This window comes from Aotus nancymaae, unplaced genomic scaffold (genome assembly GCF_030222135.1).
Source record: "Aotus nancymaae isolate 86718 unplaced genomic scaffold, 86718_ANA_hifiasm-v0.15.2.pri h1tg000033l, whole genome shotgun sequence".
NCBI classification, from domain to species: domain Eukaryota; kingdom Metazoa; phylum Chordata; class Mammalia; order Primates; family Aotidae; genus Aotus; species Aotus nancymaae.
The window spans coordinates 24,123,155-24,137,372 of record NW_026988447.1 but is presented as its reverse complement, the minus strand read 5'-3'; the positions used below and the strand labels follow the sequence as shown (position 1 = coordinate 24,137,372).

The window sequence follows — 14,218 nt, the reverse complement described above, 5'->3', positions numbered from 1 at the left end:
CATTTAGTATTTTTACCAAAATCTTAAGAGAAATGAAGTCAATCAATTTGCAGCCCCAAACTGAAGCTCAACCACAACACTTTAAAAGTATTTTCTGCCTATATCTTTGACTGCGTGCTACCTTAAATAGAGGGACAGACTAAGCGATTTATCTGGTTGTTCTTATACTTTATAAAGAGTCAAAGGCAAATTTCAGTTATAAATATGCACATCATAATGATCATCAGTTCATCACAAATAAATATTGATTTGAGAGAATACTCTTCTAGAATAAGAGCAGTATTTCAATCAGCAAACATGTTTCTTCATGACACTGAGCATCTAGCCTGTCTTCACACACACATTTCATAACCTTTCAAGGACAATCTTCTAAATCACGTTTTAAGGAAATACACTGGAAAAGTATTCCATTTTGCAGTAGCATTTTACATTATTACAAATGGATGAGGTTCAACCTTCAATGCCCATGTACCTTGCACAAAACTATTGATCATTTCCTATCAATGCTTTGCTGGATTATATCACAAAAGAACACATAATGCATGTATGCGCATCAATGCATAAAGGAGATGATGCATTTCTTTGTATACTATGTGAACTGACAATGCCCACTCACCCAGCCCTTGCCTTACTCAACTTCTAACACATCGTCAGCCAGCTGCCCTGTTGATGATTCCTTGCACCTTACGTGCTGCTTTATCATTGAGTGAGATTACTACTATTTCTGGTCCAGAATTCATTAAGAAAATTCCTTTTTCAAGCATGGTCTTTGAAATGTAGTTGTACACCTGTAAAAGAACTATCTGGAGCTCATCTTCAGATAGAGATGAATTTATCCTCTGTCTTTAGGCTTTTACTTACAGAGTCACACCTTTATAAACAAGTTCTGGCTGTCATACTGAGAGGAAGAAGATATGCAAAATGTAGCATCTGGAGTCATAAAGGTAATGACCCCAAATAACATTTCAGAAAGAGAGAGGAAACTAGTTCTGGTTAGGGAGAAGATAAAAGAGGAAAAGGAGCAAATTTATACCATTAAAACAAGAGTAATAGAAAACCCTACCGGGTTTTTCCAGTAAGTTTTGGGCAGCAGCAGCAATAGTCTAATCAATATGTGCTTCCTCACCCCTTTGTCCCCAAAGAGAAACTGCTGGGCCCTCTCCACCACCTCCCTAGGGGCAGAAACTACTGCCCCCAGGGAAGGAAGAATTCAGAAACGTAGGGAGCGACAAAAACAGGTGTATGTGGTTCTAGCATCTTCATCTTTGTACCAGCTACCAGCCTGAAAGTACATTCAGGAATCAGGCTCCTAGACATTCCCCGGCCCTGGGCCCTGCCAGAGGTGCCAGAGAGCTTGAGGAGCCTGCAGCACAGTTCTAAGACCTGAAACAATGACCTCCCCCTGCCCAAAACCCAGGCACTCTCGCGCTAAGGCCCTAACCTCTCAGCCAGACCTCCTTGGGGTAGGACAAGAGATGCTGCCTGATGGCCGGGAGAAGACACGCCAGGCTTCTCTGTCAGAATGAGTTGTTGAGGGTAGGGTGGAGGTGGTCATGGAGATGGGCTCTTTATTTTTAAAACAAAAACAAGAAAACAAGGCAAAGGGGACCCCCAACATCAGTTACCCTCACTGCCCACCACTGCCTCTATGCCTTAAGGACTTCTTCTGAGGCCGGCGGCGGCTTGCGATCATCAGGATTGGGAGTGGGAGCGAGTGCCCGGGGCCAACCTCAGCGTCTCTCAGGGACAGCGCAGGTGGGCGCAGCCTTGGAAGGTCAGCGACGCCAGAGCTCAGAGTTCCACGGGGGCCCGGAGAGTGTGCGTGTGTGAGTGTGAATGCGAACACGCGCGCGCGCCGGGCGGAGGGGCGCTCAGCGAGAGGGTAGGCGCGGTGACAGGGGTACCGGAGCAACCGAGGAGAGACAACACACCCCACCCTTTAAGCTAAAGAGCTGGAGGGGTGATGGAGGCTGCAAGACTGAGAAACTTGATGCAAAACAGACAGGCTCCCCCCTCCAAGACGTGCCGCCACGCTCTCAAACACGCTCCCTCGCCTCCCGGATCACCCACCATCACCCACCCCACCCTGCCAAATTCCCCACCGAGCCCTAGGATCCCAGGCGGGTAATTACCTCTCCCGGAGGCGGAGTGGGGGGCGGCAGCAGCAGCAGACACTTTTAGCCTGACTTTCCTGCGTTCGCGTGTGAGCGTGTGCGCGCCCAGGAGGAGCTGTAACCTGCTATTTATAGACCGAAGCCTCAGCACCCGGGGCTGAGAACCCGGAGGAAACTGGCGGGCGGCGGCGACGGCGCAGGGCGCGGGCCGCGGCTTCGCGAGGCTCCAGCGGCTCCCCCGGCTCCCGCTTCAGCCGCGCTCCCTGCTCGCTCCCCGCCTGCCAGCCCCGCGCGCGCCCCAGAGAAGTTGTCACCAGCGCGGCTGCCTCTCCGGCTGCTCACACGCCCCCTGGCACAATTGCTACTTTCTTTCCCCCCCCAACCCCCACCCTCCCCGCTCCTCTTCCTCCTCCTCTGCACTCTCCAAGCGGTCTCCTCCCAATGTCACCAGCGACCAAATAGAGGCGGCAGCGACAGTCGCGCAGCTGGCGCAGCTCGCTTCCCGCTACCGATAGAGCGGAGATGGTGGCCCGGCTGCCCACCCCGAAATTGCCACGCTGGCTCCGTGTGCTGCCACCCTGCACCCCGACCCCTTTCTGCAGCTCCTCTGCCCGCGGGGTCAGCCACCCAGACTGGGCTGTGGGATCACAGCTACCGTGACTAAGGGGGACCCGAGGCCGACACGCTGCCGCGGGGGCAGGAGAAACCACAGAGAAAGAACCCGCGGGAGGAAGAAAGCGCCCCAGACCCGGCCTATGGCAGTACAGTCCCCAGGCCGAGGGTTTTTTTTGAAGGGGCTTAGGATCCCTGCTGTCACTGCCTGCGTCTAGGCATCCATTCACACCCGTGGGGCTCCCGTCTGCAAACGCGATGGGAACCCTGTCTCGTGTCCCTCCTGACCCTAGGCCCGGGCAGAGGTCGGGCAGGGGAGACCCGCTCATAGCAACCCACGGCCACCCACCGCCAGTCCCCACGTCGCGGCAGGGGACTGAGGCCGAGATGCTCCCAACAAGCGTGTGATATGCCTTTGATAGCTCGGGTGCGTGGGGACAGATCCGCCCTGAGCGTGTTTAGGGTATCAGGAAAACGGGGTATGTAAGCAAGTAATCTGGACAGAGACTAAAACTCCCCCACTTCCTCGCCAACAAGCCCACAGGGGAAAGCACGCACCCTGGTTATTCCAGGCTGTGTAGGGTGTGGGGCAAATGACTCTCCCCATCTGCGCCTTACAGGTGCCACCTGGCGGATCTCTTGGAAAGGTTTTGATGGAGCTGTTCAAAGGTAAAGATTCCCAGAGCCAGCCCATAAAGACACTCCAGCCCTTCTCCTGATGACGCTTTAAATTCAGTTTAAATAAAGCAGTATTCAAACGCTTGTACACAGTTGTTAGTTACATTTGCCATGCAAAAAGACTGGAATCTCAAAGTTAGGACAGTGAAATCAATTTGGGTTAAGTCGGGGCTTAACAGTTTCACAAACCAGGAAGCTGTATGTACCCCCAGCTGTCACCCTTGCTGTCACTGCTTGCATCTAGGCATCCTTTCACTCTGCAAACATTTGACCACCACATTATAAGCCTTGCCAATGAGGACAGGGACTTTGTTTTGGATTTTTTATTTGGGGTTGTGTATGTTCATTTCATTTATTTTTTCACCACTCTGCTCCAAGAGTTTGGGACAACACCTAACATTCTGTAGTTTCAATAAATGTTTATAGAATCAATTAATAAGCACTATAGGCCAGAAACTATGTTTGGCACCCCTGAAGCCCTTCCTTTTGCTTCTCTTCAGGTTTTTTTCTGCTACGCTCAGCCTCTATCCCAAGTGAGCCGAATGCAGCAAGATAGAAGAGTGAGGCACAAATAGTCCCTGTCAAGATGTGGATCACCTTTGAGGAACCATCACACAGTTAGATTTCTCCCCCATGGGGCAGCACTGAACACACCCATCTCCAAGCAATGGGTGAGTCCTGTTCATGGAGATCTGCTGGAAAAATGATACAACTTTCTCACTGGGCAAACAAGTTCCAATTTTTCTTACAATAGAGACTCAAATAATATCAGGACATTAGAATGTCAGAGCTTTGCTACTAAATTGAAAATACAGTTAACATATCTGTCCTCTAACTTTAAGTGGAAGATTGTGTGTGTGTGTGTGTGTGTGTGTGTGTGTGTGTCTGTGTTTATGAAGACTACAGCAGCAATGCCAGAAATACCAAACCATTCCTCCTAAAACACTGAATTGTAAAATAAATGCAGTTACTGGTTCTATGGAAATGAACATTTAAAGTGAGATACTCGGAAGACCCTATTATAATTAAAGTCCAGACATGAACCATGCTGACAAAGTCCTTGTACAGGGCAGCTGAGGAATATGTGACTTACTTGTACATATCATTTAGGAAGTTTGAATTCTGGGAAAAGAGAGAGAATATGAATCAGACGCATGTACCACAAGGCATTTAAAAAAATCTATCAATCATCCTGATTTTTTTAGTTATTTTGTGGCTTTTTCCTTGAATAAGCCTGGAGGATTCAGATGCATCCATGGTTTAATAAACTCATTCAGCATTCACTTTTACAAACCTCGAACTTTTGGCCACTTGTGCCTCCAAAACATAACTCCATTTGCCAATGAAGGACAAAATATTTTTCATTTCCTTTTGAAATATCTTTGTAGGGCCAGAAGTCAAAGGTGATTCCCTGTAGTTACCTTGCTGTCTAAAGCAATAAAACTAAGCCAGGATCTACAGGGTGGGTGTCACACTCTCCTTTGCAATGAAGCAGCTTACAGTCTCTCCATAGATTCATTGTTCCTGGAGATTTTTCTCTCAGGTAAGATTAATATGACATCATATCTACACTTTTATGATCCTTCACTATTCTAAATCCCTTCTAGAATATAGCACCACGTATCATGCAGGTTTTTTTTTAATGGTTGTTCAGTTATGTTAACAATAACTTGTAAAGTAAGTCCTTATTTTCATCCCAATTTTTAAAAACTTAAAAATTACAGAAACTTTGTTATGTATACATTAGGCTCATCACTTGTGTGTATGATTGGGTGTGTATGTCTGTGTGTATTTAAATCAAGGGGGATGGTGTTAGAAATAAGAACTAACTTAAGTAAAAAGAGTAAATTATTGTAAAGATACTTGGCTGCCCCCATGGAACCCCAAAACAAGAGTGCAACTGGGCACTAGGAATGACTGGAAACAGAGACAGGCCATTAGATCTTTCTCTCTCTGTCTTTTCCCCCACTACACTAACTATTCCATTCTTTATTTCTCTCCCTCTTTCTATCTCTCCCCACATACATTCTCTCTCTTTGCTTCTCTGGTGTGGACTAAATTGCATGGTTGCTAAAGCCTCTGAAATTTTATAACTTGTGAGCCAGTTCCAAATTCTTCAAGTACTGTGATTGTTCCAGCTACCAAACCCCAGCCAACCACCTTGGCCAGGGATAGTCATCAAGTGACATTTTCATAGCACCTACTGTAGTAATCAGGTAGATTGTAGAGGTTGGCTGAAGAAGAAGGAAAAGGATAAAAATTCCCAAAATGAGGGGAGGAATACAGGTCGTTCCTGACCACTACTATCTCCTATTCCTGGTTGTTTCACGAACACTGACAATAAGGCAAAAAAACGTAGGAAAAAGAAACATTTAAAAAAGTGCTAATGTCTATGGTGTATGAATGCATATGCATGTTTGAATATTGAATAAGATGGAATGCCTCTTACTGCTGGTAGTGATCGAAGATAGCTGTTCCCTGTATAAGTAGCAGTATGATTTTTACGATCTCTCAGCATGGGACTGGGTGAGTATGAGGAAGAAATCAAGTTTTTCACAGACAGTTTACTTTAGCTTCCTTTTTCATGGCAAATTAAATAAGAGATTTTTAAAATAAAACAAATGAGTGTGATACAATTTTACATTTATTGAAAATAAACATTCGGCTCTCCCACTTTGCAAAGTAGTTATATTTGTAAAATTGTATGTAAATTATATATGAAAATGAATCATATTTCAAATATAATAGGATGGTGAATCTTAACATTTTTGTGGTCATAAATCCATTGGAGAATTTGAGGACAGCTATGGACTCATTTCCCAGAAAAATATGGGCATGCACACGCATATTTACGATGGGACGTTATATGGCATATTTATTTGAGATCTGGAACTTTACATTTCATGTTGCTTTGGCCTTCTCCCTTTCATTTCTACTTGAATAAATGAAATAAAGATTTCAGATTCTTAAACAAAACATTCAAAATGCCCAGTATGTACAAGCCAAAACATGGGTTGGGGTGAGGGATGTATATGAACGCAGGGAACTAGCTCCCTCTTCCACCAGCTTTTGCTCTGATGAGACCTAAATAAGCTGTAGTAGGAAATGAAGACTGAGCTCTTAGAAGGAGTGGGGAGTGCCAGGCATGGTGGCTCACCCCTGCAATCCCAGCACTTTGGGAGGCCAAAGGCAAGCAGATCACCTGAGGTTGGGAATTTGAGACTAGCCTGACCAACATGGAGAAACCCCATCTCTACTAAAAATGCAAAATTAGCCAGGTGTGTTGGCACATGCCTGTAATCCAGCTACTGGGGAGGCTGAGACAAGAGAATTGCTTGAACTTGGGAGGCAAGGTTGCAGTGAGCAAAGATCATGCCATTGCACTCCAGCTTGGGCAACAAGAGCAAAACTCCATCTCAAAAAAAAAAGGAGGAGGAGAAAGAGTTATAACGTGGGGAATGCTGTATTTATCCACTAGAGCTTCTATAACCTCTTACCAACAGGTTTGGTGGCTTAAACAATAGAAATGTATTTCTCACCATTCTGGAGGCTGGAAGTCAAAGACTGAGGAACAGGCAGGTTTGGTTTCTGAGGCCTGTCTCCTTGGCTTGCGAATGTCACTGTCTCGCTGTGTCCTCATGTGGTCTTTCCTGTGCGCATGTGCAGCCCAGGTGTCTGTGTGCATCTAAATTTCCTCCTCTTATAAGGACACCAGTCCGATTGGATTAGGGCCTGCCCTAATGGCCTCTTTTCAATCTAATTGTCTTTTAAAGGCCCTATCTCCAAATACAGTCACGTTTTGAGATACTGGGTGCGAGGGCTTCCACATAGGAATTTGAGGGGGACAAGATTCAGCCCATAACAGATGTGCACTACAACAATCTCCAGAAAGGGTCTGGGGGTGAAATTTGGATATAGATTTCTCCCTTATGTAAAGAGGACCCAAGAGGGAAAATACCTGCACTGTTTTCCCCTTGGAGTATTTTGAAAAGCTCAGTCTTGATAGTACAATTGAGAAGGAAAAGGTGTAGAGTAGGAATATAAATACTAGCATGCCTCATCTAGATCTTAAAGGGCCAAGGATCCCTGGGCTTTCATTGCCTAAGCGGTGAGAAAGAGGTTCCTGTGGGCTGGAGGAGGCCTGGAAGTTAGGAGAGACAGCCAGCAGGACAGATAATCATCAAGAGGTCCCCTGGGAGGGCAACCAGATTAAATGCCAAGGAAAGGGCGTGGCCTGTCTATGGAAACATAGAGGTGTGGCTACAATGGCCACAGCAATGACCTCAGAAGAGTCAGTGGCTATGCACTAGAGCAAGCCATCTTCATTCACACCTGTAGAACGGAAGCCAAGTCAGCTCTTCGGAAAATGACAGACATGTCCCCCAATGTGATGAAGCTGCTTAAATCTCCCCTGGACCAACAATCTCCCCTGGAGGTAAAGGAGAAGGAATAAGGCAGGGGTAGCAATACTTAAACTGAGTAAGTTTTAAACCAGGCTAGGCTTGGTTTAGATAACTGGATATAACTAAGAAAACTAAATTAAATTTGATGTTTCTGAGTACAAATAGGGGCTTACAATTAAGTTAACTTTATGGTAGAGAAATTATGTTCCACTTTTTACACCTGAGATTTAACATCTCAGCTGATATCCTTGTATATTTCATGTTTCAATACCATCTCAGGAAGCTCATAGATACCCCTTAATAGCATCTATGATTCTATATTAAGAATATTTGCCCCTAGATGATCTGATTCTTTAAATCTGGTTGTAGGAAAAATATTTTTAACTGAAAAATACCTGCTAAAATATATAATTCTCCACTAATACATTGTTTGAAATGCTAGTTTCTTAAAGGGAGTAGCATCTGTAAATTACATCATAATAGCTTATATTATTATGTTTAGCAAATGCCATAAAAAGAATAAAATCACAAATGTAAAAATTATAGATAATCACTAGGTAAAGATAGCTATATTCAAATGTAGAGGGATTGAAGGTGACAGTATTATGCTGCTTCACTTCAAGAAGTAGGAAGCTTTTTTTTTAACAGAAGTCTTCAAAAAAGAGAACATCTGAATTAATTCTTTTTCTTCCTCTCTCCATTTTCATCCAAACACTTTTTTATTACCTAATTATGTCACTAATGGCATAAAATGCAAAAGAACCTCATATATCAGATACATTTAGGAAATGTTTGTGGCAATCAGGGAGATTGACTGAAGCCACTCGTTCTTTCCAGAAGTGAGCATTTTACCTCTGAATATTTTGTTGCATTTTGTTCATCAATGTCTTTATCTTATCTTCCATCTTAAAGACATAAATATATTCTTCTCACTCTATTTTCAAAACCTCCTCTATATCTAATCATCTTGTCAAAATACAATCCCGGATCTCTGTTTCTTGGTATAATCCAGCTCTGCCATCTCCTGGTGACCTGATTTTGGCTGGAATAGACCAACTGTAATCACCAAAGTAAGTCATAAGAATTGGTCAGAAGTCAGAAGAAACTAGAACCTCTCAGTTAAACCTGTATCTCTGGAGACTCCCCTCTCCTTCCTTTGCTCATCAAGGCAAACTTTGTGCTTCAGAATTGGACAAATTGGGGCTCCATTCATGGTGCTCCCATTCACCAGCTGTGTAATCTTTTCTAAATGCCTTAAAATTTCTGAGTCTCTGTTTCCTTATCTGTAAAACTAGGGATAATAGTCCCTTCCTCCTAGAGTGACCAAAAATCCAAGACACTGTGAGGACACGACCTGCTATCTATCTTTGTGCTACTTTTTTTATCCACAACCTTTTGCTGAGACTGAAGAAGATGAACATGGATGTGGCAACAGCAGAGTGTCCTCATGAAATCCTCCAACGCTCGTGTTCTAGGCTAGCTATTTCATCATTACCCACAACCTTACATTGGTCATAGAAATATTGGTCCACATCTGTGAAAAGTAACACACTTCTGGAGAATCTGGCTAAAGTCTGTGCCATATGAGAGAATTTTCCAGAGAGTTTGTTATGGAGACTTTCTGCAGAACCAATTCTAACTCTCAGTTTATCTTTATAACCCTCTTTCCTAGATCTTCAACTCAGTTCCAACAAGTGTTCACTGAGCATCTATTACTTGCCACAAATTGTGCTTGGCTCTGGGAATAAAAAGGTGAAAAAGGCACACATTTTGTCTTCCTTGTTTGGTAGATTTAGAGTTGATTTTCATAAACCTATCTTCTATTAGTTATTTCCTATTTTGTTTACTCTAACGTTATATTTATTGCGTGAAAGTTATCAGAATCAAAATGAAATGTGCATGTGCAACCCTGAAGTGCCCGTGCGTGTCTAAATTTCCTCCTCTTATGAGATGCCAATCTGATTGTATTAGGGCCTGCCCCAGTGGCCTCATTTTAACCTAACCATCCTTTAAAGGTCTTTCTCCAAATACAGTCACATTCTGAGGCACTGGGTGCTAGGGCTTCAACATATATTGAATTCAGGGGTGAGGGGGACACAATTCAGCCCATAACAGATGTCAAACACTAATGTTAAATTAAAAAAAAAAAAAAAAACCTCCCTGACAAATAGAGCTGGGGAAGGCCATGAAGAATGTGTTCCCACACTAGTATGCCTCATAACAAAAACTATCACAAAGCACTCTGCGAGAAGCACAACCTGGCACAAAGGCCATCACGACCTTATACAAAAAATAGTTCTGCATGGACATCTGCCTCGCAACCGCCTGTTCAACCCAGCCTGGCATCATCCCTGTTATTGGTATTTGTAGCCAAACATAATCATTTCCAAACAGTTGTGTAATCCTCCTCATTTTCCCTTTAAAAACCTTTGACTTTCTTTACCTCCCCGTATATGCATATGGTTTACTATGCACACATATTCCCACTGTAATGCACTATTCTCAAATAAATTATTTTTTTTTAAGAGAGTCCCTCTGTGTTTGATATTTTGGTTAACAGTGTCTAGTACACACAAGGTAAGGGGATGTGGGAACACAGGGATGATCAGATAATTTAGTTGAGGGAACAAGGCAAGTATACGAATAGGTACAAAATGAATTGAGATGTGTCAATAGAATAAGCGGAAGTGCCATGAATATTAGAAGGCAGGAGAAACCAAATCGAGTTGGAAGGATCAGAAAAATCTTCATGAAGTGGCGTTCGATAGATGGAGGATTTCAGGGAACATAATTGGCAGGCATCCCAACACAGGCATGAGTAAAGTCCAGTGGGTAGATTTATCCTTCGGGTCTGATTGGAACATCACCTACTCTGTGAAGACTACCTGGTCAATCCTTTTCTGTGCACTCCTAGCTCTGAGCATTTTACTTGTTTGCATCTCTTACTGCACTGTATTTGTTTACCCACCTGTCTCCTTCACTGGGTTGCAAGCTCCTCCTAAGAGTAAAGCCACGTTTTAGGTTTATGCAACAGGTGCAAAGGCCCCAGAAAACTCTGAGACCTTGGAATCTAGGAAATGTTACATGTATTTATTTTTAAGTGAAATTAGATCCAATTTGAACCTCTCACTAACTTGTTGAAAATCTGTCAGTTTTGGGAATCCTCTTTGGCTGTTTTGGACTCCCTACTTGGATGGAGATCTGCACTGTACCTTCTGATCCACAGTTTTCTCAGGACCCCTGCCTGCTCCACAAGGTCATCAGGAACCTTGCATCTCTGTGTGACATACCGGTCTAGACACTTCCCTCTGCCAACGCTCTCTAACATGTTACACCATGCTGGGTGTGACACTTCTCTGAGACCTGTCATGTTTGGGGTTTTTCAAATTTTATCTTGTTGTATCTACCCTCTCCCACTGCCAATCAACCCCTAAGGAGGCTCAAAGAAACTCACAATTCTCCTGCCCTTCCTCCTCTTCATTTTTCTGCCCTTTCTCCTCTCCCCGCTTTCTATATCATCTCCTCCTTTTTCTCTGGCATCACTTGTGCTTCCCTTTCTTGGAAGCACAATGAGAGAGTAGATTCAAAGAAAGAATTTGTTACCACAAGAAGAAAATTCATAATGAGAGAGTAGATTCAGAGAAAAAATTTGCTGCTACAAGGAGAAGATTCATCTTGACTACTTCAAAAGTAACATCCAGTGTTACACAAATATCTGACTGTACATGTGTATATATCGTATATGCATGTGATTTGAAAGCCATTGTGAAGGAAAAGAATGCAGTGAAAGAAAGTTCTTCATATTAGGACAGATATCATTGCATCACATTTATTTATCTTTCTGAGTATATTTATAGCTCTTAATAAAAAATATTAAAATAAAAAAAACTTTTTAAAAACTTTAGAAATTCCCTAGTAACTTTTTAAATATACACTGAAGTGTTTGTATCTACAGTATATTCCAGAAAAATATAAAGTTACAGGTATTTTTCTTTGTAAATAGAATATAAGCTTCTCACACAGAATACACCACAAGATTCTCTAAGGTAAAAGCTGAGAAATCGTTATAGATAGCTCAAAAATGTTTTTCCTTTGAAACACAGCACTTACGGGCAAATAGAATCATTTGAAACCTAAGGGAAAAGTTGAGGAAATTTATCAATGTGAATAGACAACCATTTTATTTGACCTAAATGAAGTAACATTTCACAGGACTGAATTTTAGTTTCATGAAAGTGATAATAAAAACAAATAAGTGATTCATTTAATGCTTTCTGTAATATAAAAATAAACTTCCCCCTTCATCTGAGTTATCCTTTCTGGTTTTTTACCCAAAAGCTCTAGCTGAGAGTAGACTCAAGTATTTTTTAAAATTTTGATAGATGGGATATGCTGGGGTGAGTGGGAACAGAAGGCAAGGGAAACACCACTATTTTAAAACTGTGACATTTTATCAAGTTCTCCAAATGGAGGTTTAACTTGAACCATGTGGTCAAATTTTTTTCTGTTTTAGGAAAAAGTACTTTGTAGGTTTTTGTAATGGTAAAGTCAAAAAGAATTCTATTCTGCAGTGGGAGTTCCAAAATAGTGGGAAGGGGCAAACAGCTCTATAAGGTGATGAAAACTGTTGTCTTCTAGATTCTGGGTCCTACCAAATCTCTGAGCATGATATGTTTTGGATACAGGCTTTGAACTGGGGGATAGGTATGGCTAAAGAAGAAACTGGATTGACCTTTTTTCTGGACCTCAAAAGATTTTGGGGGAACTGGACCCCAGGCAGGGAATTCATGACCAAAGGTATTTTTCTTTCAAAACCAAGAAATACTGCCTGTATCATGTGGCAGACCAAGTTGTATCCCTTCAGCACCCCCATTTGCTCCATCCCCATATTTTAGCTCAGAATGCTATAGCAGAATATGATAGACTAGGTGGTTTAAACAGCAAACATTTATTGCTCACAGTTCTGGAGGCTGGAAATTCCAAGACCAAGGTGCCGGCAGATTCTGCATCTGGCAAGAGCCACTCCTTGATTCATAGACAGCCATCTCTCATTATATCCTCACATGGTCTCACCAGGCTAATCATTTCTTTATCCCTCTTTCTTATAAGGACACTAATCTCATTTATAAGGACTCCATCCTCATGACTTAATTACTAGCCAAAGCCCCACCTCCTAATACTATCACAGGATTCAAATTTCAACATATGTATTTGGGAAGGAGGAAAAAACATTAAATCCATAACACTCCCCATCCCAGGTACCCTTCATGAAAGACTTTAGAAGTATAGAAGACTCTTTTTCTTCCTCCACTGTCATTCTTTCCTGTGCTTACCATCCACCTCCCAAGTGTAAAGTAGAGTTGGTCACAGAATCTTAACCTAACCTGGTAACTTTGTTCCTTCCCAGGATAGGCAAGGGAGGCAGCAACAGTATGGAGAAACCAGTCATGGAGTTGGAACCAGAAGATGATTAAAGGGACTCTCCAAACCAGAACAAAGGGGTGGCATATATACACAGTTTTCGGATCAAAAAAATACTAGACTTCCTAAAATAAAATAGGATGCCTGCCCCAATTAGTCTTGTTTGTTAAAGGGAAGTCTGATCCTTGAAAGCTGAAGAGGTTGTAAATGTCTAGATGATGTTTACAAGGAACACAGGCACACTGGGTGAACATGAAAGTAGGACTCTGGGATATTTGACATGTATGGTGGTTCCCCATTCCTTGTATCTGTTATTTTTCTCTGCCAGAGAAGTTCCTGGCATTGGTGTTATGGGGTCTCAGTCACTTTTTACTACATAGCTATGAGTGGAAGGATGAGGAAAACTTGGGGAACTTGCCATCCAGGACCACAGTCTTGCTATCTTCTGCATACTTCCCTTTGATAATTAATACTTCTCAGCAATTTTCATTGTATGTGCTTCTATTTAGAGTTAACCCTTTCCCCTCCTCCCGCTAACTGAATGATCTTCATTCTCCTCCATCTAAATTGCAAAGGATAGCATTAGATTGAGGCCATTAACATCTTTCCTATTAAAAAGATAGCCTCTTGCAGCAAGCTGCCTCATAGTTTTCAGAATCATTGATGGTTAGGCTAGCCTTAGATCAGATGTCTGTGCTATAAAGAGCATCTTAGCTGGGTGTGGTGACTCACACCTGCAATCCCAGCACTTTGGGAGGCTGAGATAGGCGGATCACGTGAAGTCAGGAGTTTGAGACCAGCCTGATCAACATGATGTAACGCCATCTCTACTAAAAATACAAAACTAGCTGGGCATGGTGGCATATGCCTTTAATACCAGCTACTCGGGAGGCTGAGGCAAGAGAATCACTTGAACCTGGGAGACAGATGGTGCAGTAAGCCAAGATCGTGCCATTATACTCCAGCCTGGGCAACAAGAGTAAAACTCTG

General features: G+C 42.8%; 1 protein-coding gene across 5 annotated transcripts in view; it reads right to left on the bottom strand.

Annotated features, from left to right (window-relative positions):
- Positions 1-2,212, bottom strand: part of INPP4B (inositol polyphosphate-4-phosphatase type II B) — an 851,576-nt gene extending 849,364 nt beyond the window's left edge. The window contains exon 1 of one of the 5 annotated variants that reach the window (XM_064383845.1): positions 2,133-2,212. The gene's annotated coding sequence lies outside the window, so the exon portion shown is untranslated. The remainder of the gene's footprint in view (positions 1-2,132) is intronic. The other 4 variants (XM_064383847.1, XM_021666733.2, XM_064383848.1 and 1 more) reach the window with 4 other exon arrangements.
- Positions 2,213-14,218: the final 12,006 nt, after the last annotated feature.